The 25992-nt window shown below is 39.3% G+C and overlaps 1 protein-coding gene and 1 long non-coding RNA gene across 2 annotated transcripts in view; both read right to left on the minus strand.

Moving 5' to 3' along the window:
- LOC149261058 (zinc finger chaperone zpr1-like) overlaps nucleotides 1-25992 on the minus strand; it is a 335727-nt gene that overhangs the window by 160143 nt on the left and 149592 nt on the right. The window lies entirely within an intron of this gene.
- On the minus strand, nucleotides 12722-13019 carry LOC149261059 (uncharacterized). Its single transcript, XR_016258364.1, has 2 exons — nucleotides 12922-13019; nucleotides 12722-12787 (listed from the first exon to the last, which is right to left on the minus strand). It is a non-coding gene; the product is annotated as an uncharacterized LOC149261059 (long non-coding RNA).

The raw sequence follows: 25992 nt of genomic DNA on the forward strand, positions 1-25992 counted from the left end.
ACCTGAACGTACTAGGAATAACCCCCATAATCTATCCAGAATAATAACCAAGTCAAGTGCACAAAATTGGATAAGAATAAGAGCCAAAGCACATAAAAAAATGTGTTATAAATATTTCCAAGGCATACACTCTTCTTTCTGCACAATAATCATAAACATTGCCCAACATGTCCTCAAGTGGTGCATCCTACTCTACCAAATGTTATTGATAGGATGGATCAAATTAGCTCTAAAGTGGAGCAACCTATTTGGCTCAAAACAAGCAAACCAGCCTAAAATAAACCTCAAAAAGCATTTGTTCTATCCTCATATGCAACACCCTCCATTGCCCATAATAACACAAAAAATTGATAAGCTACAAATAAAGACAAAGCACATAAGTTGGTTACCCACATTTACCTGAAATAGCATCATTCCCACTTCACCCCATAATAGGCTAGATAATTTCTAGAAAAAGCACCAAAGATAAGATCACTAAAAATCAAAGCAAATAAGATGTTTTTGCGCCAAAATATCTCTTCAAATTGAGGCACTCTCTCTATACAATTATAGAAACCATGCATTGCCAAAAGAACACAATAAAGAAGCAATATATAAGGTCCATACATAAGCACCCAACTTACGCTAAAAATATCATTGGAAAGCACATAAAAAAATTCATAAGTGAAACACACTACCTAACTAGAAATAGCAAAGTTAGATCTCAAAATAGCACAATTGATGGAGCAAAAGCTCAAGAAGATTTATTCCATAAAAATAGAGAGTATAATTAATGATTAATAAAAGAAGATATTTTACCACTGAAAGCCCAAAGAAATGTGCAAGGGAAGTGCCTTAGTACATTTTATGCTTATTTTTTATTAACTATCAATTATTAATCATTCACATTATTTTTCTTTATTATTATTTTAACCTAGCATATTTTTTATTTTATACTGCTTGTCTTATAGATAACATTGCCCTTTGCTTTTCAAGATGCTTTGCCTCAAAGCAAGGGTAATAAACGATATTGTTAATGAAACTTATCTATTTGTGATAAAACGTCTTCTTCTAGAATATTTTTTCATTTAATGAGGTACTTCTTAGCTATTCAAAAACATAACCTATTCTTCCTAAAAGCAATCATAACTTCTACCTCTAAAATGATTTTCCTTCATCATCCAACATAAGAAGTATTGTCTAAGTTGACTAATGTTGTTCTAACATTTTTCTAAGACATGATACATGAAAAGCGTCGCAGATATGGCTCTTATCTGATAAGTCTAATCCATATTTTACGTGATTTGTCTTCTGATTAATATGATATGGGCAATAAATCTTTGAAGCCTGTAGCCCACCAAAAATGGGGTAACCCTTTGGAGAGCTTCCTTTTCGATACGCTTCCCTTCAACCAACAACAATAGCACCTGGTAACCACCTGAGAGATTTGATGTGCTATTTTGTCTCTGCCACCTAAGGTAGCGATTATGTACCCTTGCACCTCTGTCATGATCGTATGTTTGAAGGTGGGCTATCCAATCCTAAAGGTATGATTTTTCACTATGTAATTGGTCTTTATGATTGTTTTTCTTGGGCAAACTTGGGTGTGGATAACTGGGTGACTTGGAAGAAGGAAGGGTTTTAACTGTACTCTTGTTCCCTTACCTCAATTGTGGGGGTGGGGGTGGGGGTGGCGGGGGGTGTTCATCTTGAATATTAGTCTTATGGGATCTCCTTTATTGGCTATTAGCTTTATGAAGAGAACTACATGGGAAACCTTGATTTTGGTTGCGTGATCCTGCTTCCTGATACCATATATATCTTATTCCCCTCTGCTCCTTACAAGCCCTTTTCACATTTTCCCTATTTGGGCCCACATTTGTCCATTGGGTCCACAAGGTGTTAGCAGCTATGTTGCATTGAAACGAAGACGAGAACGAATATGGAAACGGGCTTTGAAACAGATACAACAAATTTTAAAAAAAATTGGATATGATATGCCAAGGAAACAACAGATATATATATATATATATATATATATATGACAATAAAACTTTCATATTACCATTCATCTTTTAGAATCTAGATTCTATATTTAAAAATACATAATCATCATCATGAATTCCACATAAACAAATCATCATCACCATTTCAGCTTAAGTTTTTGTCATCATCATTATAGACTATTATAACATTCAACATATCATCAAGTTTATGTTTCCAATTTCAATCATCAACATCATCACCAAAATTAATTATGCTAAATGCACACTACATGGTACAAATTACAAAACTGAACTATGACTGGCAATCTACTATCATATGACATATTATGGTATTCAATGTCCATTGCTCAAAAGTTTAAAACATCATCATAAATTACATTTACATATCATCAAATATATTTTCATCCATGTAATTAAGATTCACATCATCATTTGGATCCTATCCATGAGTGGGAGAATTGTTGCCATGTCCACTTGAAGATGCAATTATTGATGCCTCTTCATCAAACAAAATCATATGAGACATCGCATTCAACGTCATATCCAAGTCAGGAAACTCTAGAAACAGATCCAAAACCCTTATAAATGCCCGAAACATCTCAAAAATAGGACCCTGCGTTTCCAAAAAAACGAAAACGCTTCAGAATTAGGATCTTGTGTTTCCAAAAACTGAAACGTTTCCTTGTCGTTTTCGTGTTGATCGTACCCATTTCCGTTTCTGAAACGTCGAACGACATTTCTAGGGTTTCAGAGAGACGTTTCCGGTAACTAAGGTTAGCATCCTCTTTCCCTTGTCCATGCCTCGAGTCGGGCCTCAAATGATGCCCCGAAGGTTGATGCAACTAGAAACAAAGACAAAAGCATAATATGGCCACATACAAAAGGAAATGTACCACAAAATGCAAAAGATATTCGGGACAAAATAAATTAGCACGTGGGCAAAAGCCAAGCATTAGCTCTACCCCTCATCATTATGGCCATCACCTCGGCTCCTAGGGCCCATGTGAGTGTCCCTTGCATCATTAAGGCACCCATGAATGTCCCAACCCCTAGTGGGCGATGAAATGTCCCACTCTAAGGGGGTGAACACTACTACATCATACGCATCATGCTCTCATTCCCTAGAGCCGCAAGCAATAAAATAAAATAAAAGTCAATAAAAGGCAAAAAGCAAATGAAGAAAGATGGAAAAACAAAGGTTGGGGTAACTCATGCACCACAATTGCTCCCTCCTACATTCATATACCCAAGGTGTGGGCTTCCCTCATCATAGCTTCCCTTGTCATTCTCTTAGAGGTTGAAACCACCTAATAAGATCCTTGATTAACCACTCCTACCCAGGAAGGTAACACTAATACATGTTCAAAGCCCCAAATTTGGAAGGAAAACCCACTATTCACTCAATTACGCTTATGTATCATTATATTGAAAGCTGAGGAGATGCATTGGATCTTATATAGGATTGCAGGTGGGTTTTCATCTTGGTCCTACCCTCCCTATATGGGATCCAAGCCCTCTAGAGGATCATGATGGCATTTGTAGGGTGAGCGTTGAGAGACATTGGCCTCCATTCAAGCAGAGCATTGATTGCCACACCATGGGCTTCTTCAGCACCATTGTTTGCTTGTTCATTGTCGAATTATTCGAAATGATGATGCACTTGGACCAGGATGCCCCAGCTGGCTACACATTGCACCCAACTCTTGGCAATTGATCCAAGGTCTGGAGGAGGTTCTATCTTTCCAAGGGAGACATGGGAGAGCATGTGCAATCTTCTATCCCTCGTTGATGGAGCATTGACTTGATTATGAGCCATTTGGAGACCCATGAGACCCACTTGGAGTCCACAAAGCCCAAATATGGGTTTGGAGATGTTTTGCAGCATATGGAGGGCATCCCCCACTTCTTCGTGATCTTTGAGGCCCTCTACCACATTTTTTAGCACAAGGGACCTCAACGCTACCTCTCTAGGCATCCATGCATGCATGATGTCAGCCTTGCGTGTGCTTAGGAGACAGATAAATCATTTTTAAAGCCATCTAGGTTGGCTTGTAACCATAGGTGGGTTAATTAGCATCTAAACTAATGTTAGAGGGGCTTGTTCTTTTGTTATTCAAACTACCTATGTCTTGTATAAATTGGAGAGACTCTCTCCCATTCTTACCATAATTACTTGGATTTTCGGCCTAGTTAGGGAATTTGAACCTGCAATTTGTCGATGGTTTTGGAGGATTATGGATGAATTTTGATGTTTGGATAATCTTGTCTCATTTTTGGAGCTTCTAATTGGCATTGTTATGGATGGATATACTCTTCACTATCTTGTAAGTTCTATTTATTGTTGAATTTCTGAATTTTGTTAATGTCTAATGCATGGAATAATGTCTCATGGTTATTAATGTGCCCTAGTTATTGAATATTGTTGAAATTGTAACTCTTGAGAATTTTTGCATGTGTTACTCATTGGATGGTGAATGAATGAATGTTCCTAGGGTATTTATGCATGTTATCCTTGAAACTCCATTAACAAGTGTCAAATAAGTATAGATATATAAAAGGGTAGAGAAAGTCTTAACCTTTAGGTCTCCTTGAAGAGTAAGTCGCCCATATCTTGATCTTTCGTAACTCCTAACCTCCCAATGGCCAGGCACTAGTCTTGAATCCTTGGTGGTCATCAAAACTCAAAATTATTTCTCTTTCTAAATCTTATATTTTCGTCCCTTTAAGGATAGGGAGGCTCCCCTAGAGCTTGGTGCAAAATTTTTTAGAGGGAGGCATTTTAAATTTCACTTGGATAGAATTCTTCCTTAGTGTCTCCTCTAGGGATCCTCAAGTTTTGGTGGAATTCCCAAGTGTGGATTCTCTATAAATTTGATGCCCTAGTTGTCACACCAAGAGAAAACCCTAGAAGTTAATCCTTCAACTCAGGGATTCTTTGAAGGCATCTACTTTAGTAATTGTTGAAGTAAACAAAACATTGCCTTTCCTCTTATCTACCTTGAACTTGGATGCTCTCGGATCTTGTTATATATATCAACCCTAGGTCTTGTGTAGCTATCTTTCAAGGGGTTTTTCTTGGAAAGTCTTTCTAGCTTCTCCCAAAGCTTATACCTTTATTGAACCTTTACCTTGAATGAGCCACCTTTCCTCACTTCAAACCTATCAAGGAATATTTTATCAAAAGTGAGTATCATTTGGACTCCTCCCGTCAGTGAAAATCCAAGAAGAGTAGAGGACTTAGGCTATGGTGATAGTGGGCCTCTGTCCCAAGTGTTGTTGTGCCCTCTAGCTTTTGCCTATTTACAAGGCCTGCTAGTTAGTGCAGCAACATTTTTGGTTCCATTGTCAGGGAAGAAGCGAGTTTTTCTTCCCCGTGAATCATAAAGGGGTTGATTCTTAAGATGACACTATAGATACTCCTCTAGTGACTCCATTTCTTAGCAAAACTCCTAGTTTGCTTAGAGGTGAAGAACTTGAAGACACCATTCCTCCTAGAACTAGGGCTTCTACAACGAGAGGGGAAAGAACTCCATCACTTGTTAGAACTAATCTACTCCCCGAGTTTGAGAAAGTTGATAATAATACTAATATCAACATGAATAACCAAAATGCAAATGCTAATGCAAATGCCATTGCCAATAACCAAAATGCTAATCAAAACCCTCCTAAACCTAAGAGGTGGCATGTGGCATCTTTCAAACCATTGAACTTTGATCTATATCTCGATGCTCCTCACCCATTCCCTGATAAATATCGTGAGTGGTTGCCTAAGTTCAATGGGGATGGTACAAAGAGTGCTAAGAAACATGTCTCTGACTTCATATGGGAAATTACTTTCAACAAGATCAAGGAAGAACAAGAAGGCATTGTCCTTATGCATTTTGCATCATCTTTGGAGAGAAAAGTCAGGGATTGGTATACACGATTACCAGAGCAAAGCATTCCTGATTTTGAAACATTTGAAGAAATTTTCAAGAAGCGATGGGCTAATCACCTGGATGGAGGTATGGCACTTGGCAAGTTCCCAAATATGATGAAAACTGACGATGAAAATACGCAAGGTTTTGTTCAAAGATTTGAAATTTCGTATTTGGACATGGTACACAAGTTGAAACCCACAGAAGACACAATGTTGGAGAAATTCACACAAGTTGTTGTGGGACATTTCTCATATATCATTAGGGAAAAGAAGCGCAAAACATATAATGAAGCAAAGGATATAGTCATTAAAGATGAAAGAAACATTCATTCTTCCCGCATTGACCTATTCAGCTATCCGTGAGCCAAGCTCCAAGTTGCCAAAAGCAAGAAATATGATGGAATGAATGATGATGACTCCAATGAAGATGAATCGCAAGAGGAAACTGAAGAAGAAGAAGTTGAGCAAATGAACAATGTTGACCAAGATTCCTCATTCAGTATCTTGTTCGCTGATAATTTTATTCACCCTAAAATATAAACTATCAAGCCACCAACGGAGCCCTCAAGAGACCTATTTGTGGCCAAAGTAGATGGCAGATTTAATGGGACATCTTATTCAAGGAAGAACAAAAGTACATGGAAAGCACAAGAAAGACCTCAACCATCTCACAAAGAAAATACAAAGGCAACTCCACAACCATCCAAGGAAATAGTGAAGGTTCCTTCCCAAAGTCAACCCAAGCCCAAGAGTAAACCAATCGAGTTGAATGTTGATGTTGGTAGTGTAATTGGAAAAATGATGGTGCAAGTACCACTTAAAGAAATTGCCAAATTACCTACTCAAAGGCAACAAATTACCAAAGCTTTGTGGCTTAGGGAAGAGGATCCCCCGATAATGTTGCAAGCTACCCATGTAACAAAGACTAATCCTGGGCATGGTGCAATTCTATTGAATTTGACCATACATAGACTTTTCCTCCATAATTGTATGTTTGATTATGGGGTCACGGCTAACATCATGCCTTTAAATCTCATGAATCAATTAGAATTAAGTATCACAAGACCTTATAGGAATGTATGTGATTTTGATTCCAAATCTATCCCCCTTGTTGGTCGTATCAAAGATCTTAAAGTATGTTTAGCTCGTAATAATGATATAGCCATGCTTATGGATGTTGCGGTGGTTGATATCCCTGATGTGTTGGGAATGTTGCTATCAAGAAAGTAGGGTGCATCAATGGGGGTCATTTACAATTTGATTTGCAATATGCTACTATACCATTATTTGATGGGTCCCCTTTCATATCATATAGAGAACCTTTGTTAACACATGTTGAAGAAATTGAACCATATTCATACCCTAATCATAAATCAAAAGGGAAGGTCTCTAAGAAAATCAATCTTCCCCCACCACAAGAAATTTGTCTCCTTAAGGAACCACAACCCAAATCAAGTAAGCTTAAGAAGTAGTGGGTGGCTAGACCTAAAAGGGAATTCAAGCATGGGGGATGTGGTTTTAGTTGGGGGAAATCCTATATCTATCAAGATTCATGGGAAATTTGGTGATGGATATTATTATATAGCTAACATAGATGGCGAGACTTGGTCTACCACAGTCAAGTCGAACACCATCACCCCTTTCTTAGGCATTTGACATTGTATTATATGCATGTTAGAGTAGGTGTATTGCACATTGATTTTTGCATTAGGGTTAATTATCATATTGATTGCTCATGGTAGATTAGATTGCATCTTGCATCTTAGAATAGATTTTATTTATTGTATGTTTTATTATATATTTGATGCAAAACAAAGCAATCAAAGATGCCTAGTGCACATGCTTTGAAATATAGTATCTGATGTGCTAGTAACAGGTCTGTGGTTCCCAGAGGATTCTTGAGGTTCTCATGACCTCCCTGATCGAGTACATGGATCATGTGCTCTACGGTGAGCTCATGTCCTAGCTGGTGCCAGATGTAGCCCACCAAAAGTGGGGTTCCCCTTTGGAGAGCTTCCTTTCCAATGCACATTCCTTCAACTGGTAGCAGCAGCCCCTGCCAGCCACCTAATAGCTTTGATGTTCTATTTTGTCTCTTGCTAGCTAAGCCAACCATTGTGTACCCTCATTCATTTGTCATGATCATATGTTTGAAGGTGGGCCATCCAATCCTAAATGTATGATTTTTCATTATGTCATTGGGTGTTTATGCTTGTTTTTCTTAGGCACACTTGGGTATGGATTATTGGGTGACTTGGAAGAAGGAAGGGTTTTGACTACAGTTTTGTTCCTTTACCTCAACTAAGGGGTTAATCCTGAATCCTAGTCCTATGGGATCTCCTTTATTGGCTATTAGCTTTTGGCTACATGGGAAACCTTGATTTTGGTTATGTGGTCCCGCTTCCCAATACCATATATCTTACTCCCCTCCACTCATTATAATCCCTTTTCACATTTTCCCTATATGGGTCCACATCCATTGCATTCAGAAGGTGTTAGCATCCTCTTTCCCTTGTCCACGCCTTGGGTCGACCCTGGAACAATGCCCCAAAGGTTGATGTAGCTAAATAAAAAGATGGTCAAGACGAAATAAATTAGCACGTAGGCAAAAGCCAAGCATGAGCTCTACCCCTCATCATTGTGGCCATCACCCTGGCTCCTAGTGCCCCTTGCATCATTAAGAAACCCATGAATGTCCCAACCCTTGGTGGGCAATGAAATGTCCCACTCTAAGGGGCTGATCAGTCCTACATGATATGCATCATGCTCTCATTCCCTGGAGCCCTGAGCAATAAAATAAAAGAAAAATCAATAAAAGGCAAAAGGAAAATGAGGAAGGGTGGAACTACAAAGGTCAGGGTAACTCGTGCACCATGATTTCTCCCTCCTACATTCATATGCCCAAGGTGTGGGCTTCCCTCATCATAGCTACCCTTGTACCATGGCATGTGGCTTAGGGCCTCCCCTTTGCCCCCATTCCATTCCATCATTATTTCACATGACACCTACCATTTGAAGGATGAACCTTGGATATGTCATTCCCTTAAAGGTTGAAACCACCTAATAGGATCCTTCATTAACCACTCCTACCCAGCAAGGTAACACTAATACATGCTCAAAGCCCCAAATTTGGAAGGGAAAGCCACTATGAAATTCTCACTTTTGCCCTTCAATAACGAGCTTATTCACTCAATTGCACTAATTAATCATTGTATTGGAAGGTGAGAAGCATTGTATCTTATTAATGTGCCCTAGTTATTGAATATTGTTGAAATTATAACTCTTGAGAATTTTTGCATGTGTTACTCATTGGATGGTGAATGAATGAATGTTCCTAGGGGATTTATGCATGTTATCCTTGAAACTCCATTAACAAGTGTCAAAGAAATATAAATATCTAAAGGGGTAGCGAAAGTATTAACGTTTAGGTCTCCTTGAAGAGTGAGTTGCCCATATCTTGATCTTTCATGACTCCTAACCTCCCAATGGCTAGGCACTAGTCTTGAACCCTTGGTGGTCATCAAAACTCAAAATTATTTATCTTTCTAAATCTGATAATTTCTGCCTTAACCATACCACTCTTGGGCATTCATGCAATACATGCATTCAATTGAAATTATTTCAAAAAAAATACAAACTCAAACCTAAAGGAATTCTTACCCAATTCCTTCAATTGACCAGTCACTGCAGTCTAGCTGATTTCCATACTTACATGGCTGCTATCACTATGCATACTCAGCTAATGATTTCTCAAGTAGTCCATCTGGCTCCTTTAGCCCTGCATTCTCTTGTTATTGTCCTCAAGTTTCTTGTATGGCTGAACTCAGTTCCTTGCCTTAGATAACACTTCAACTACTTGGTCTTTAATATCAAGTTTCTGAAAACAAATTGCACATTTTCCTATTTCACAAACTCATTCACATATCAATTGTTGGTCAAATCAATTAAACGTGTGCCACAAAATTTTCTAATTAAGCAGCCACTTCATTTTACTCATTTTCAATATCTTTTAGGTAGCAACAATCAATCAAGCATTCTCAAACTTATATAATTTTTATTTACAAAAAAAAAAAAAATTCATCCCTAACATAGCATCAATAGGGAAGAAAGTTATGCTCTTCATTTATTAGCCTTTATTTATCAAAAGGATTTATCTCACCCTCTGCTCAGAGGCCCAACTTCACACAAGATCACATTCAATCATATGCAGCCATTCTTTGCTTTTCTGCTCCCTTTGTTCTCTTCTCCTCTCTTGCACCCCCACCAGTGCTTTTCCTCAATCACGCACACTCCAGTCATGAGAATTTGGGTCCCTTTCCTTGGTCTATGAGGTCCATCTGAATTATCCGGAATGGGTATGTGGCCCATATCTCTAGAGCAATTTGGTACCACACCCCCATTCTTCTCATAATTGTTGGCAATTAGGTAGTTCAACCACTGGGACAAAAATTAGAATAACTAATTTAGGGTCAGATACAAAACTTCCCCAACTCCCCTTTACAGTTTTTCTCTCGGGCATCGAGATCCATGTTGGCTACTCACTTCTTCAGTCTTTGGCAATATATTAATAAAGATTAATAGAACAATTGTTCCAAGTCTTTTGACCCATTTACATTTACTTGCCCACGCAAGCATCACTAACATAATTAATCGTAAGTACAATATTAGTGGGGGATTCAAGGCAGGGGTGTCACACTTGTGCTCTTTCTTTTCCTTCTGCTGCATCAACCTCCTAGGAAAAGATTCCAGGCCTCTACTCAAGAATGAGGAAAACTAAGAACGAAAGTTGCTGACAAGTAGCAATCAACCTGAAGATGGGATGTGGATATAGGGAATAGATGGAAAGTCTTAAGTATGGACTATCATGGACGCATCATCAATCAGTGCCTCTCATTTGTGCCCCTCCTAGACAGTGGAAAGAAAGGCCTCAAAGAAGGTCACATTGGACTAGGAGCAAGGTACAACCACCATGGTGAAGCATGGGAACAAGAATACAACGAAAAGCAGTCTACCAATCAATTCAACCAGTGAGCCATGCTAAAATGCCCTTAAACATTAAATGAGAGCACTTGCCTACAAAAATAATTAACATACCTTATAATAGATGACCCACCTTCATCTGATGAGTAAGCTATATGAAATATAGCACGGACCAAAGCATGGATAGAAGGCCTTTGAGGCTAGCTATCTATGGACCATCATAGGGCTGCTGGCAAGCTGAACAAATAGGAGAAATTTTTTCTCCTTGGGGGTTACCCACCACTTGGATGGGTAACAGTCCGTTTTAACGTTTAAATGGTGCATCAGATCCAAAAAAAAAAATCTTTATTACATGACCTTAAGGCTTATACATCAAATTGGTCATGCCTTTACGCCACGAATGCAAACTTGGTGTATAGAAGGATGCAGACTGGTGATCTAAAGATGGTTGCATGGAAATGTAGAGCGAGTTCATCCACATTGACAACGTATGGATGGACAGGAATGGTGAATGTGTACAGAATGTGTAGGCAACAACTTGTGGCTATGTGCAAAACTTTATGGCATTGATGTACAAGATTGTAAAGTGGCAAAAATGATGCAAGCATCGGTATGGTATATGCTAGTGGTTGTAAGAACAGCACACTATTATGGAAAACTGCAAATATATGGGATTAAAGTGGTGACTAAACCTTGCTGAATTTTTTGTTGGCTTCTGTAACTACTGGCAACTATTGGTATTCACAAATTTCAATTTATGGCAGTGATAACTTCTTTGCGGTTGAATTTTTGAACTTCAAATAGTCATGGGCCAATTTTTGGTCGAGGACCTAGGAATCAGAGAAACTCAGAAAAGATGGGAGAGGCCAAAAGGCCAAATCAAACTAGTTTTAATGAAAGTGTAGCCAAAGGCCAGATCAATACCAAGCTCTAATACCAAATGAAATGAACAATGTTCATTTCCTGAATATAACATGAACAACTTGGTTCATAAACTAAAATCCAAAAGAAATAAGATAACATAAAGGAATCCATAACAGACTAAAATAATATATTGAATATGTAATATGATGAATGGCCTGGCCATTTATAGGCCTGACGGTGACCTTTCATGTAAAGGTATGTCTTTATGTGATGCACCTTCTAATTATATTAATTTCAAATTCTATATATATATGCTTAACAACAGGAAACGAAACATTGAGAATTTGAAATACTGCTAGAGTAATTTCGCTTAATTTGAAAGTTATGAGGTACAGACATCCCTTCAGGATAAACATCAAATACATTTTAGTTTTTTTACAGAACAAGTACCTGGAAACTACAAAAATACCATGACCTTGCCAGAAATAATTCCTTAAATGATAGAGAGATCGTGCATTCTCAGAAAATTCATTCCTAGTAACTGCGGAAACATCTCCATAACAGTAACATTCTACCATCCTGTAAGAGACTGGAGACTGCTATTCCATGTGAATAGCGCAATGTTGCAAAATTGTTGGGAATTTCATCAAGTTGTCCTTGTTGACGTATTAAATAAGGATTTCCACAAGTTCATTATCAGTGTCTAAAGGAATATCATGGACCAACAAGATAAATTATTATAGGAATTCCCATTATAAACCACAGACATGGATATTGTCCATAAGAACACCTTTAAACGAGAACATAACCAATGTATTTCGTAAAGTTTTGACATTCAAACTAGAAGATGATTTGCCATATTATTTCCAATATATGTGCCTATCCACTTATCAAGCCTAGAGAGAACTTACGGGTTCTCTACAAAGCTATTGCCAGCAGGATCATCAACAATGAATGTGAAGGGTTTCTTCCCTGTTGCACACAAATTCAGGTTTACCAAAAAGCGGTCCAATGCTTCTGCTGTAGTTGGATCTACTCTCTGACAATGCCATAGAAATTTGGTTCTGTGGTTAATTTGGCCCTATTATCAGAGTGTTTTGTCTAATATTTAAATTAATATCTATAGAAATAAAATAACCCTATCACAACAATTTTACTGCAGCAAATGCATACTCTACGTTCTTCCTGAAGTGCCTGTAGTTCATCTGCAGCTCTTAGGAGCACTCCCTCAACCTGCAAAGTAATAAAATGAACATTTTATTAGCAATATATATGTCACAAGAAAAGTAATATTTTCAGCTACGATAAGGAAACCCTTATAAATATTCACATCATGTATACAAATAACTAAAAATACACACAGCAAACTGGATAAAACTGTTAAACAACCCACAAACCCTTTTGTCGTAATTCTAATAGCCTGTCCTCGTTATGAAGTTCATCAATGAGCTTATAATTGTCATCAACCAATAGGAAATGATGGATTATATGAAGGAGAAAATTGAAGAATATTCTTATTTTCAACATCAGATAATGGCATTTGTGCCAATTTACCCATTTTTCTCATGCTGCAATATTGGGTACTAGAGTTGACTTAATTGCTTTAGGAGGTAAAGAGAAAATTATGTCAGCGTGAAACACAAAACGGAGATTGCTTAATTTTGTGCATTAACAGTTACTATGATGAAATAAATCATAAGTTTATCATGGCAATTTATATGTTTAAGTACAACAAATTTTACCAAAACAATTACTACATATTACCCAGAAAATACAACCTAACTTAAAGATCTAAAACTAAATTAACTTCGATAAAGAATTCATCTGCCATCAGATTTGTTTTGGAAGAAATATGTTTATAAAAAAATGCTAAAGAACATTAAGTTGTGAAAAACAGAGATGAAATAATCTCTGACTAATTGAAATAATCCTGATTAATCTTTTGGCAATCAACGAAACAATTATTGCAAAATAATCCCAATTATTTCATTTAACATTACAAGTGTGCCAAGAATCAAGATTGGCCAATTTTTCTTCGTTTTTTTCTGATTATTTCCTGATTTAATCAGATTAGGGCCCTTGCCAATTGATTGTTGCTTGTGATTATTTCATCTATGATTAAAACCATGTCCCTTTTTGACAATGACTTAAAAAACATTTGCATGTACCAAAAACATTTTTAAAAAATGAACGGTAATGTAAATATGAGCCATTCCAACATCTCCTCTCTACCACTTGAGATTGACTTCTACAACACAGATCAGGTCGATTGATCTTTTATCTCTGAGATGTGGTCTTGATTGGGTTTTGGATCCCAATGTCTAACCATGGTGAACACACTCTTCCCCAATGTGTTGCCATTTGTTTCTGTCAACAACCCTTTGTCCCTATGGATTGCTCTTCATTTTTCCATTCATCAGGGGTGCCCTCCAGCTCCATACTTACAAGTATTGATTACAATTGCATTGTGTTATTTGATGGAGGCAGCTCGTATTATGACGCAGTTAGGGTATTCTGCTCCTAGGTGACTTAGAAATGCTTAATAACCACTTTGTGAATGATTCCCTTCTCTTTGTGAGGGCTAATCAGGAGTCAAATAACAAGGCTCTTACCTGCTTGGACACCTTTTGTGTTCCTTCATGGGTTTTGGTCAGTGCTCACAAATCTAACTTTTGGTCTATTGGATTGGTTTTCCCTCCTGAGTGCATTCCTACTATACCTCTCCGTGTAAAATCAGGAGTACCACATTTTTTTTGCCAGATTTCTTCTAGCAGTTAAACCGATCTCATGCATGATTTGAGATGTGTCAAATCCTAGAGTTCCATGATCAGTTGTGCCATTACGAGGATTGTATTACCAAAATGTGACCAAACGTCTTAAGTATTGTTAGCAGACCATGCTTAGTGGTCTATGTAAAATCTTATTTTCTAGCTAGTGTGGTTTCTCTAGACCATTGGAGTACCACATTTTTTTTGCCAGATTTCTTCTAGCAGCTAAACCGATCTCATTCATGATTTGAGATGTGTCAAATCCTAGAGTTCCATGATCAGTTGTGCCATTACGAAGATTGTATTACCAAAATGTGACCAAACGTCTTAAGTATTGTTAGCAGACCATGCTTAGTGGTCTATGTAAAATCTTATTTTCTAGCTAGTGTGGTTTCTCTAGACCATTGTGGTTTGTCATGGCCTATCCTCTTAGTCACCATTTCAAGATAATTCATGGCCTTATAACTCATACTAACCATCTATTAGAGGTCATTTATGGCCAAGATGAGCACGAGCGGTTCTTGGAGTGGATCTATTAGGAATTTAGGACACGACACATGGAACCCCTAGGTTTTCTCACTTTACAATTATGTAAAATTTGTGCTAGTGCATTGTAAAGGTTATGATATCTAGAAGCACACTTAACATTTAGCCTAAGAATGGGTCTATCTACATATTTTGGGTCTTATGACATGTACTTAGTCTTGCTGGTTAGTATGACCTGGACCTTGACTTTGATGTATCTCCTATTCAACTGAACATTTCTCTAAGAAGAAGGTTGGTGGGTTTTCCCCCAAGTGGGTCTTCCCAGGGTAAACATTGTGTCTCTCTTGTGCATTGTGATTTCTACTGCTTCATTGTCTTTATGGTTGAATTTCTAAATGTATAATTGCTTAATGATACATTGAAGTATTAAATAAACATCTACATCACTAGAAGTAATTATCAAGTTTCAGAAATAAGTGCTTGTATAATTCGCACTTGAAAAATCAACATGGTATGAGAGCTTTGATGAAGGGAAGAGCATTGAGATCACTCTTAAGGAACTCTAGATCTACTATCAACACTCGTCCATGGCTCCCTCTATACAATAAGAGAACAAGTTAGAAGGGGCTACAAACTACAAAGCTTGGAAAACAAGAATTGACCTAATTCTCGCAAGGGAAGATCTTTTGGAAATTGTGCAAGGCAAAGTGACTGATGTTGAAATTTGGAAAGCAATAGGATGAATTTCCCATAGGAACCCAACAGCCCCAACAAAAGCCCCAAAGAAGAATTCAAATTGTACAAAAAAAATATTATTAATATGTGGGCAAGCAATTATTAAAGAGAAATATATTTAATTGAATTAAGTTTCCCTCCAAGTCTCTAATGTCGGCTCCACTTTTGGAGGATCTATTTCAGCTATACAATGCCTATATAATAAGGTTATGGTATGGCTCATTAGAGGTACATTCATCCATGGATAATCCCAAATCTCGGGGGTAATATGGTGGCTCGTATCTGTTGAAATGTGCATCACTATAATGGCTCATATCATCAAAAGGAGCTCCATCATATCTTTAGTTCATATACCTTATACTTGTGGCTCATTTCTTTTCAATGGCTTGTTTTCTTTACAATGGATCGTTTCCTATACTATGGCTCGTTAGTTTTTTGAAGCTCGCATTACTCTGGTGGCTCAACGTATTATCTGAGGCTCTCATTCTTCGTTGATCGAACTACTCTAAGGATTGATTTATCTTCTGAGACTTTGTGAGGCTCGTGGTTAATATTTACAGTGGCCCTAATACTTTGTAATGACCCGCAGATGGTCAACAGTTCTATTTTGTGGTTCATTTTATTTGTTGCTTAGTGGCATCGCCTTATTTAGGTATCACTATTCTCTGTGACTTCATGATCCGATATTCACCTATGAGTGACATCAGTTAAAGATTTATTAAACTAAGGTATTACGGACTCATGCGCTGGCGTATGTGTTTTGTGTTATTGAAGCAACGGATCGATCAGATTGCCAATACACAGACATTAAAATGGAAAGATAGCAGAGAAATACAGTAAGCAAACACAAAGACACAAGCAATTTTAATAAGGAGTTCACCCTATTCTCCAGGGCTACATCTCCGGTCCAGCTTTCATTGGTGGCCTTGTTTTATTGTGCCTTTAAGCAGAGAAATTACAATACAGGGACTCAATGTGAGTTCTCCTAAAGCAGCTTTTGTTTGGCAGGGTGGATTCCCCAAGCCACTTGAGTACACAGACTTCTTCCTACCAGCTCTGTGACCTTCTGGTCTACAATGGGAAGAGCCAACTGTGATTCTTAGTCCCAGACAGATCCTCTCTGGGACGGCTCGGATCTCTCAAGCCTCTGGTGCTCGATGCTGCCTCTGGTCAGCTCAGCCCTCTGTCCTCTTCTGCTTTGCTTTACTATTCTTTGTGTTCAGTCCTCCTCTCTGGGTTCACTGTTCCACTTCTTCGTCTCTCGTCTCTTGCTGTCTTCTTTCCCTTATTCACTGTCCCTGTTCGGTTCCTCTTGCGCCTCTGTCGATTCACCTTCTGCAGCTACGCTTGGAGTTCCCTGTTCGGCGTCATCATGAACGCTCAGGGAGTGGCCATTTGTCTTTCTCTAAACAGCCCCAGCATGCTTCGTCGGTTCATTTCTTCAATTACGTCGTCGATGCGTCCTTCCTCCACCATGGCGGTCAAATGGATTCCAAATCCCTTCTAAAGCACAGCCTAATTCTCTGTCGGTTCCGCTTCCTCCATCGGGCGCGATCTCAGCCGTCCGATTTGGGCCCTCCAGATCCCGACGCCATATGCATGTTTTGCGCGGTTGACTTGCTCGAACGATAGTGCACAATCAACAGCGGTTTTCTCTCACTTCCGCCTGCCACGCATCGATCGGTGTATGGAATCGCTCCGCTCTCGTCCAAAACCTCTTATCGTTTAAGGGCGCCCCAATCAAAACCACTGGTTTTCCAGAGCACGAGTCCCGCCTTGTACATTTAGCGTTTTTTTCGTTTTCGCTCGCGGTCCTTCGGTTCCCAACGCGACCGAGTGCTCGGGCTTCCTCCATTTCGGCCTGTTCACCCAAGATCCGGGGCTCCCAAGGGCTACTTTTACCTCTCGCGCAGTCTCCAGGGCCTCGATCAGTGCACTTTGACCGAGGTCCTCGTCGTTCCACACTAGCCGCCATTGCCACTGGTTCAGGTGTTTTTGATCATTGTTTTGGATTCTTTAGAGATTTGTTCCATCCTGATACAGTCATGGTTCTTTCACAGTCTTCTATGGATTTGATTCAGATCACGGCCTTCCCACTGAAAAAGCTTTTGGACCACCAAAAGTTGGTTTTCAAGCATCAACTAAGTGAGGATATTGTTTCTTCACTTGTCCAATCTTAATCCACTTTTGCTGCTCAGACTTTGAACCTTTGAGCCCAATCCTGAGGTACTCCACATTTCCCCTGCACGTCGTCCTTCGATTCCTGTCCAGTATTGTGTCTTCCTGCAACTCATTGAGATATTCAGGTAGTATGTCATCAATAGAAGGCAATTGACTCTGCTCTTCAGGGTCCTCAATCATTGAAGGTTCAAACAATCTCAATCAATCTGCATTTACGACTGAGTAGATGTGCATCTAAGCTGGTAATCAAGGTAAAAAGCATTTTCCCCAATCTTCTCAAGTATCCTAAAAGGTCCATACCTGATAGGCTTTAGCTTTTTACCTTCACCTTGCATCCTGTCCTTGCTGATATACAGCCAAACTTGGTCTCCAACCTGAAAACTATGCTCCATTCGATGCTTGTCATGCCTAGCCTTGTACTTGGCTGGCTCTTTTCCAGTTGTTCCTGTACTGCCTGGTGGATCTCCTGGATCTGTTCAATGAACCTAGTCGCCTTGTCCATATCACTGTGTCCATCAACCATGGTATCTTTACCAAAGACAAAATCCAAAGGATACCTTGGTGTGAAACCAAAACAGGTCTCAAAAGGAGATCTCTGTGTAGAAGAGTGCTTGGCTCTGTTGTAAGCATGTCTGCACATAACACAAATGTTCATCCCAAAGCTTAGGATGTTTGCTGCAATAACCTCTCAGTAACTGGATCACTGTCTTGTTTACTACATCTGTCTGGCCATCTGTTTGTGGATGAAAAGCTATGCTTTTCTTTAGTTTGGTGTCCATCAGTTCCCACAGACTTGGCCAAAACTTCCCCAAAAATCAGGTGTCTCGATCAGTACAATGGAAATGGGTAATCCAAAATGAACCCATACATGTTCAAAGAACAATTTTGTTGTTTGTTCAACTATAATCTGTTTATTACAAAGTATCAAAATACACATTTTGCTGAACCTATCCACAACAACATATAAATAATCATGACCTTTCCTAGATTTAGGCAGTCCTCCAACAAAATCCATGGAAACACTTTCCCAAGGGTGAGAAGGAACTGGCAATGGAGTGTACAAGCCTAGTTTTCTGTTGTTGGGCTTGCTTTTAGCACACATGGCACACCCTCTTACATATCTAGAAATTGTCTCGTTCATTTTCGGCCAATAGCAGAACCTTTGCAGCTGTGCAACTATTTTACTTACCCCAAAGTGACCTGATATCAGAGAAGTGTGTGCTTCCCTAATTATCTTTATCCTCTCAGTTTGTGGAATGCAAAGTTTCCCACAATGATATAAGAGTCGGTCCTTCATATGATAGTCCAATTCTTCTACTCTTTTGCCTTGACTCAAAGTTGCATATACATCTTTAAAGTCCATATCCTGAGCATATTGTTCTATGTAGCTTTCATGTAACACAGAATTATGCTTAAGTATGGTAGATGCATTGATAATGGGTCTAGATAACATGTCTGCAACCTTGTTATGTATGCCCTTTTTATATCTGATGACCAAATGAAACTGTTGTAGAAAACCCATCCATCTGTAATGTCTCGATCGCTGCAACTTAGTTTGGGAGTGTAGATATTGAAGTGGCTGATGATCAGTATGTATCACTGTCTCTTTGCCCATTAAATAATGTTTCCACTTTTTTACACTCTGAACTAATGCATACAATTCTTTATCATATGTAGGATAGTTAATTACTGCAGGATTAAAAGTCTCAGAATGATAACATATGGGTCTATCGTGTTGTGTCAACACTGCTCCCATGGCATAGTCACTGGCATCCGTTTGGCTCTCAAATGGTCTTTGTAAATCTGGCAGTGCTAGTACAGGTGTTGTACTAATTCTCTCTTTCAAGGTTTCGAAGGCTTTCTGATGTTTGCCTCCCCACTGAAACACCTTATATTCAATCTTGTTAAAGCATGTAAGGGAGTTGCAATCGAGGAGAAGTTAGAAATGAACTTCCTCCAACATTGTGCTGCTCCTAAGAAGCTTCTCACTTCTGTAGCAGACCTGGGTTTAGGCCAGTTTACAATGACTGCCACTTTAGAGGGATCCATTTTTAATTCACCTCCCCCTACTATATGACCCAAGTAGTTTAGAGATGTTTTTCCAAATTCACATTTTGAGAGTTTAACATAAAGTTTTTCTCTTTTCAAAACATCTAGCGTCTGCTTAACATGCTTTAAATGTTCTTCCCACGTTTTACTAAAAACCAGAATGTCATCCAGATACACAATAACAAAATCATCAAGAAAAGGTCTGAGTACATCATTCATTAATCTCATGAAAGTAGCAAAAGCATTAGTTAAGCCAAAAGGCATAACCAGCCATTCATACAATCCCTCCTTTGTTTTGAAAGCAGTCTTCCATGCATCTTGCTCTGCAACTCTGACCTGATGGTATCCACTGTCCAAATCCAGCTTGGTGAAATAAACAACGTCCTTCAATTGATCTAAAAGATCATCTATGCGAGGAAGGGGATAACGATCTTTTATTGTTATCTTATTCAGTGCTCGGTAATCAATGCACATTCTCCACGAGCCATCTTTCTTTCTCACCAAAACGATTGGTGACCCATATGGTGATATGCTTGGCCTGATGAAGCCATTCTCGAGCAACTCCTGCACCTACTTCTTGATTTCAGCATTCTCTAAAGCAGACAACCTGTACATCCCAATGTTAGGCAAAGGAACATCTTGCTGCAAAATAATATCATGTACTATTCCCTTTTTGGGTGGCAGACCTTTAGGTTCTTGAAACAAGACATCATACTCTGAAACAACCTTTTCTATATCAGCTTGTTGTTCAGCATTACAGCCTTCAAATACATTGGTTTTATCAGGTTTTTTTCCTTTACAACCATCAGTAAGAATTGTTTACATGAATTTATCATTCTTTTCATCTGTCCTGAGTTTATGAGAGTATAATTATTCTTGAACTTATGAGCTCTTACAAAGTATTCGATTCCATCTTTAACAAGTAGATACTTGTTCTCAGCTCTATAGAAAATAGCCTTTCTATCATACAAGTAAGGGCTGCCTAAAACAATTCCACATATATCCAAAGGAATTATGTCTAACTCAACCTCATCTACAAATGCTGACCCAAAAGAAAACTTGAGTTTGCACTGTCTAGTCACTTGTAGTTGTGCTTTATCATTCAACCATCCTAATGGTGTATGGTTTCTTGTGAGGTGTAGTTGCTAATCCCAATTTCTTTACAATTGCTTCAGAAATCAAATTTACTTGTGAGCCACTATCAAACAAAGTATCAATCTTCTGAGTTTTGGAAATAACTCAAATATGGAAAAGCTCATGTCTTTTTCTCTCATTTTCTTCATCAGTAACAGATTGAGCAGAATTACTAGCAGATGCTTCAGAATTCTTACCTTTTATACCTGTGGCTGCTATAGTTGTTTCATCTCCCGAGTCTGACCCCAAATCTTTCTGAATAGTTGCAATTGTCTTCTTCTTCTTGCCCTCGGACTTCTTAGGTCTCAACTCTGGATGCAGAATCCAACAATGCTCATTATCATGCCCATCCTTTTTACAATGAGTGCTTGAAGCTTTGGCTTTCTGTGCAGTGTTAGCCTTCCTTGCTTTCCACTTCTGTTTTCTTTTCTCCTTGCTCTTGCTTACAGTGGGTTGGAATGGTCCCCCATCTTCTGGATTTCCATTCTTTCCTCTAGCTTCTAGATGAGTAGCTTGTACAGATACCTCATCTATACTAGTGGGATTAAACATAAGGATGGTATACCTCATGTAGCTATGTAGACCACCAATGTACTTCAAAAGAGTCTCTGGTGAGTCTAATGAGATACCCAACATCAATGCTCTCTTTCTGAATTCTTGAGTATACCCTTGCACACTTTGCCCCTTCAACTGTCGAAGAGTTTGCCAACTCATCATGGCTTGTTGCATGTAGGCCAATGGATAGAACTGCTTTTTGATTGCAGAAACAAAGTCACTCTAGACAGAGATGGTCTTACCATGTCTTTTCATATCAGCTTGGGTTCTGCCTTCCCACCAAACCAAGGCAGTGCCTCCTAGGCATAGGCTTGCCAACTGAATCTTACTCTTGTCTGAGTTTATGTTCTGTACCCTGCAATACACATCAATTTGTCTAATCCAATTGTCCAACTTTTCAGGATTTAGCTCTCTATCATATATAGGCAAATCAATTTAACATCTAACTTAATCAAAGATGTTTTCTTATTATGCACAAGGCTATTAGGAGGTGTGAAAAAGCTTTCCTCTTTCCCCTTTCCTTTGGAGTGGTCATGGCAGTGAGACTCATCTTCTTCTTTATTTTGTTTAGAACCTGATGAATCTTCAACCTTTTGCTTTCTAAAGTCTCTGTACATTTCTTCTACCATAGACTTTATAGCTAGGAAATTCTCTATGAATTGAGGGTCTGGCCCAACAGAACCACCTTCTGACATTGTCTTCCGAGAATAGACTCTCCCAATTTCAGGATTAGTTTCCACCAACTCTCCTCTAATTTGAGCTTTGATCTTGTGAGAATTCACAGCTAAACCAACACAAGTTTGTCTTACCTTACAGCCTAGAGCTCTGATACCACTTGATCTGATATTCACCCTATTAGTGACATCAGTTAAAGATTTATTAAACTAAGGTATTACAGACTCATGTGCTGGTGTATGTGGTCTGTGTTATTGAAGCAACAGATCGATCAGATTGCCAATACACAAACATTAAAATGGAAAGACAACAGAGAAATACAGTAAGAAACCACAAAAACACAAGCAATTTTAATAAGGAGTTCACCCTATTCTCCAGGGCTACATCTTCGGTCCAGCTTTCAATGGTGGCCTTGTTTTATTGTGCCTTTAAGCAGAGAAATTACAATATAGGGACTCAATCTGAGTTCTCCTGAAGCAGCTTTTGCTTGGCAGGGTGGTTCTTGGATTCCCCAAACCACTTGAGTACACAGACTTCTTCTTCCTACCAGCACTGTGACCTTTTGGTCTACAATGGGAAGAGCCAAATGTGATGCCCAGTTCTGGATAGATCCTCTCTGGGACGGCTCGGATCTCTCAAGCCTCTGGTGCTCGATGTTGCCTATGGTCAGCTCGGCCCTCTGTCCTCTTCTGCTTTGCTTTATTGTTCTTTGTGTTCAGTCCTCCTCTCTGGGTTCATTGTTCCACTTCTTCGTCTCTCGACTCTTGTTGTCTTCTTTCCCTTGATTCGACTGTCTCTGTTCATGGCTTTAGCCATTCGAACTCTATGCCTATTCTGTTCCTCTTCTTCCTCTGTCGATTCACCTTCTGCAGCTGCGCTTGGATTTCCTGTTCGGCGCCATCATGAACACTCAGGGAGTGGCCATTTGTCCTCCTCTAAACGGCGCCAGCGTGCTTCGTCGGTTCGTTTCTTCAGTTACGTCGTGGATGCGTCCTTCCTCCACCGTGGCGGTCAAACGGATTCCAAATCCCTTCTAAAGCGCGGCTTAATTCTCTATCGGTTCCGCTTCCTCCATCGGGCGCGATCTCAGCCGTCCAATCTAGGCCCTCAAAATCTGACGCCATACGCACGTTTCGCGCAGTTGACTTGCTTGACCGATAGCGCGCGATCAACAGCGGTTTTCCCTCACCTTCGCCTGCCACGCGTCAATCGGTGTATGGAATCACTTTGCTCTCGTCCAAAACCTCTCACTATTTAAGGGCACCCCGATCAAAACCGCCGGTTTTCCAGAGCGCGGGTCCCGCCTTGTACGTTTAGCGTTTTTTTCTCTTCTGCCCGCGGTCCTCCGGTTCCCAACGCAACCGAGTGCTCGTGCTTCCTCCATTTCGACCCTGTTCACCCAGCGATCCGGGGCTCCCAGGGGCTACTTTGACCTCCCGTGCAGTCTCCATTGGCTCGGATGAGCGCGCTTTGACCGAGGTCCTCGTCGTTCCACGCTCGCTGCCATTGCCACTAGTTCAGGGTGTTTTTGATCGTTGTTTTGGATTCTTTAGAGATTTGTTCCGTCCTGATACAATCATGGTTCTTTGACAGTTTTCTATGGATCCGATTCGGATCACTTCATGGCATCGCTATTGTCTATGATGGCTCATGGCTTGCGTTGATTATGAGGATCGCACATTGGTTCATTGACATACATTGTGGCACGCATATTATATTATGTGGCTAGCACTTGGTTTGTGGCATCGTATTATACACAAGTGGCATTGCACCGCTGTGACATCATGGCATTACATTTAATGACAATGGCATCGCATCTTTGGTTACAGGGACTCATATTTTTTGTGGAAGCTCACATCCTAGACAATGATTTGCAATCTATATTTCTTTGTGGTTTATGGCTTGCATTGGTTCACTTTCTTATCTCTGTTTGAATCGTTATTATATCTTTGTAATTCACAAATGAATCATTGGCTAGCAACTTGATAAAGTCTTGGAGGCATATGACAATTACAGTGACTTGTATATATGTATATATATATGGTAGTGATCTGGATTTGTATGACTATAACAGTGATGTGGAACTATACGACATTGACTTGGATTTCTATGACTATGACAATAGTCTTTGATACAGGACGGAGATCTAGATTTGTATGACTATATGAGTGACGTGGATCTATATGACATTGATTTGGATTTGTATTACTATGGTTGTATCTTTGACACAGGATAGTGATATATATGTATGGCATTGATCTATATGTGACTTTGTTGTATGGTTGAGACCTTGATGAATGACCTAGCAGTGATCGTGTATGGCAGTTACAATGATCTTGTTTGCATGACAATGACCTTTATGGATGACAATTGACCTTGATGATAACATGCTCTTGTGACACATGATGACAGTAACAATACTTATTTGAGACCGTGATGATCTTCTTTATGAGATGGATGTTACTTTTTGTATGGCAGCAGCTCTCTTGAGATCAAATCATTCAGTTCACAAACGTAGTTGTGAACTAACTTGGGTTGCCCTAGGAGGCCTAATGTTATTGATGTATCTTATTCTCATTGTACTTTGTATCTCAGCTGAACATTTGATGAATATCTAATAAAAGAAGAATCAGGATGGGTTTCCCCCTTGTGGGGTTTCACCCTGGTCTCTAGCCTAAATCCTGGTGTCTCTATTATGTATGTTTTTCTTCTACAAATCTTTATTGTTTCGTTGTTGTCATGTTCTTCTCTACATAATTGCTACCGATGAAATGATGTTATGCGGTGAACGTAATGTTGAAAATGTTTATAATGTAATTATCTACAGCAAAGAACAATCTAGCCCTAAATTTCAACATGGTGTTTGAGTTGGGCTAAAGAAAAGTCACTGAGATCACCCCTGTAGACACCTATGATAGATTTCTTAGGCAAGCATAGTGAAAGGGATGAAGTTGTTAGAGACCTAAAGGAATGTCAAAGTTTGAAGGAAACCCTAAGAAGTCTTTGTTTTTGCAAAAAGAAGACAGGTTTTGAGAGAAACCCTAGGAGTGGCCTTAGATATGGTAAAGACATGGGTTCTGCAGTATTGGAACCCTAAAATGATGTGATCAATAAGAAGCCATCCAATTATTCAAGTATCTGGGACAGATTCAGAGAAACCCTATATGGACTTGTCTCCTACCCAATAGGAGATGATATAATTTTGATCCATTTATCATCGTTAGTCGGGCATGGAAAGATGTCGAATGACAATATAAGTAGTACTCAAGAAGATTACACGTCGAAACACATTGAGATCAAGTGTCACTATATACGAGATCTTGTCCAAAGAAGAGTCGTGAGGCTCGAATACATTTCTACTGATGAGCAGGTTGTTGATGTTTTGACAAAGCCTCTATCACAGAAGGTGTTTGCTTGCATCCATTAGAAGCCTAGAGTGGCTAAGAATTCGTCTTCAGGGAGAGAGAGAATTGATTGTATAGCATCATGAATCTTCCTTGGGCTTGGCTAAGAAACCACAGTTTATGGTTGGGAAGATTGCTTTGACTACTCCCTTAGGTCATAGAGTTTGACTGAGAAACCTTATGGTTGGGGAGGTTGGTTCTGAGGCTTGGACTCACTATCCCTGCTCCTCTCAGTCTCTTTGTCCCCCTCTAGCTCG

This window comes from Pinus tabuliformis, chromosome 6 (genome assembly GCF_031772625.1).
Source record: "Pinus tabuliformis cultivar Carrire ecotype Pingquan chromosome 6, CPIR1, whole genome shotgun sequence".
Taxonomy (NCBI): Eukaryota; Viridiplantae; Streptophyta; class Pinopsida; order Pinales; family Pinaceae; genus Pinus; species Pinus tabuliformis.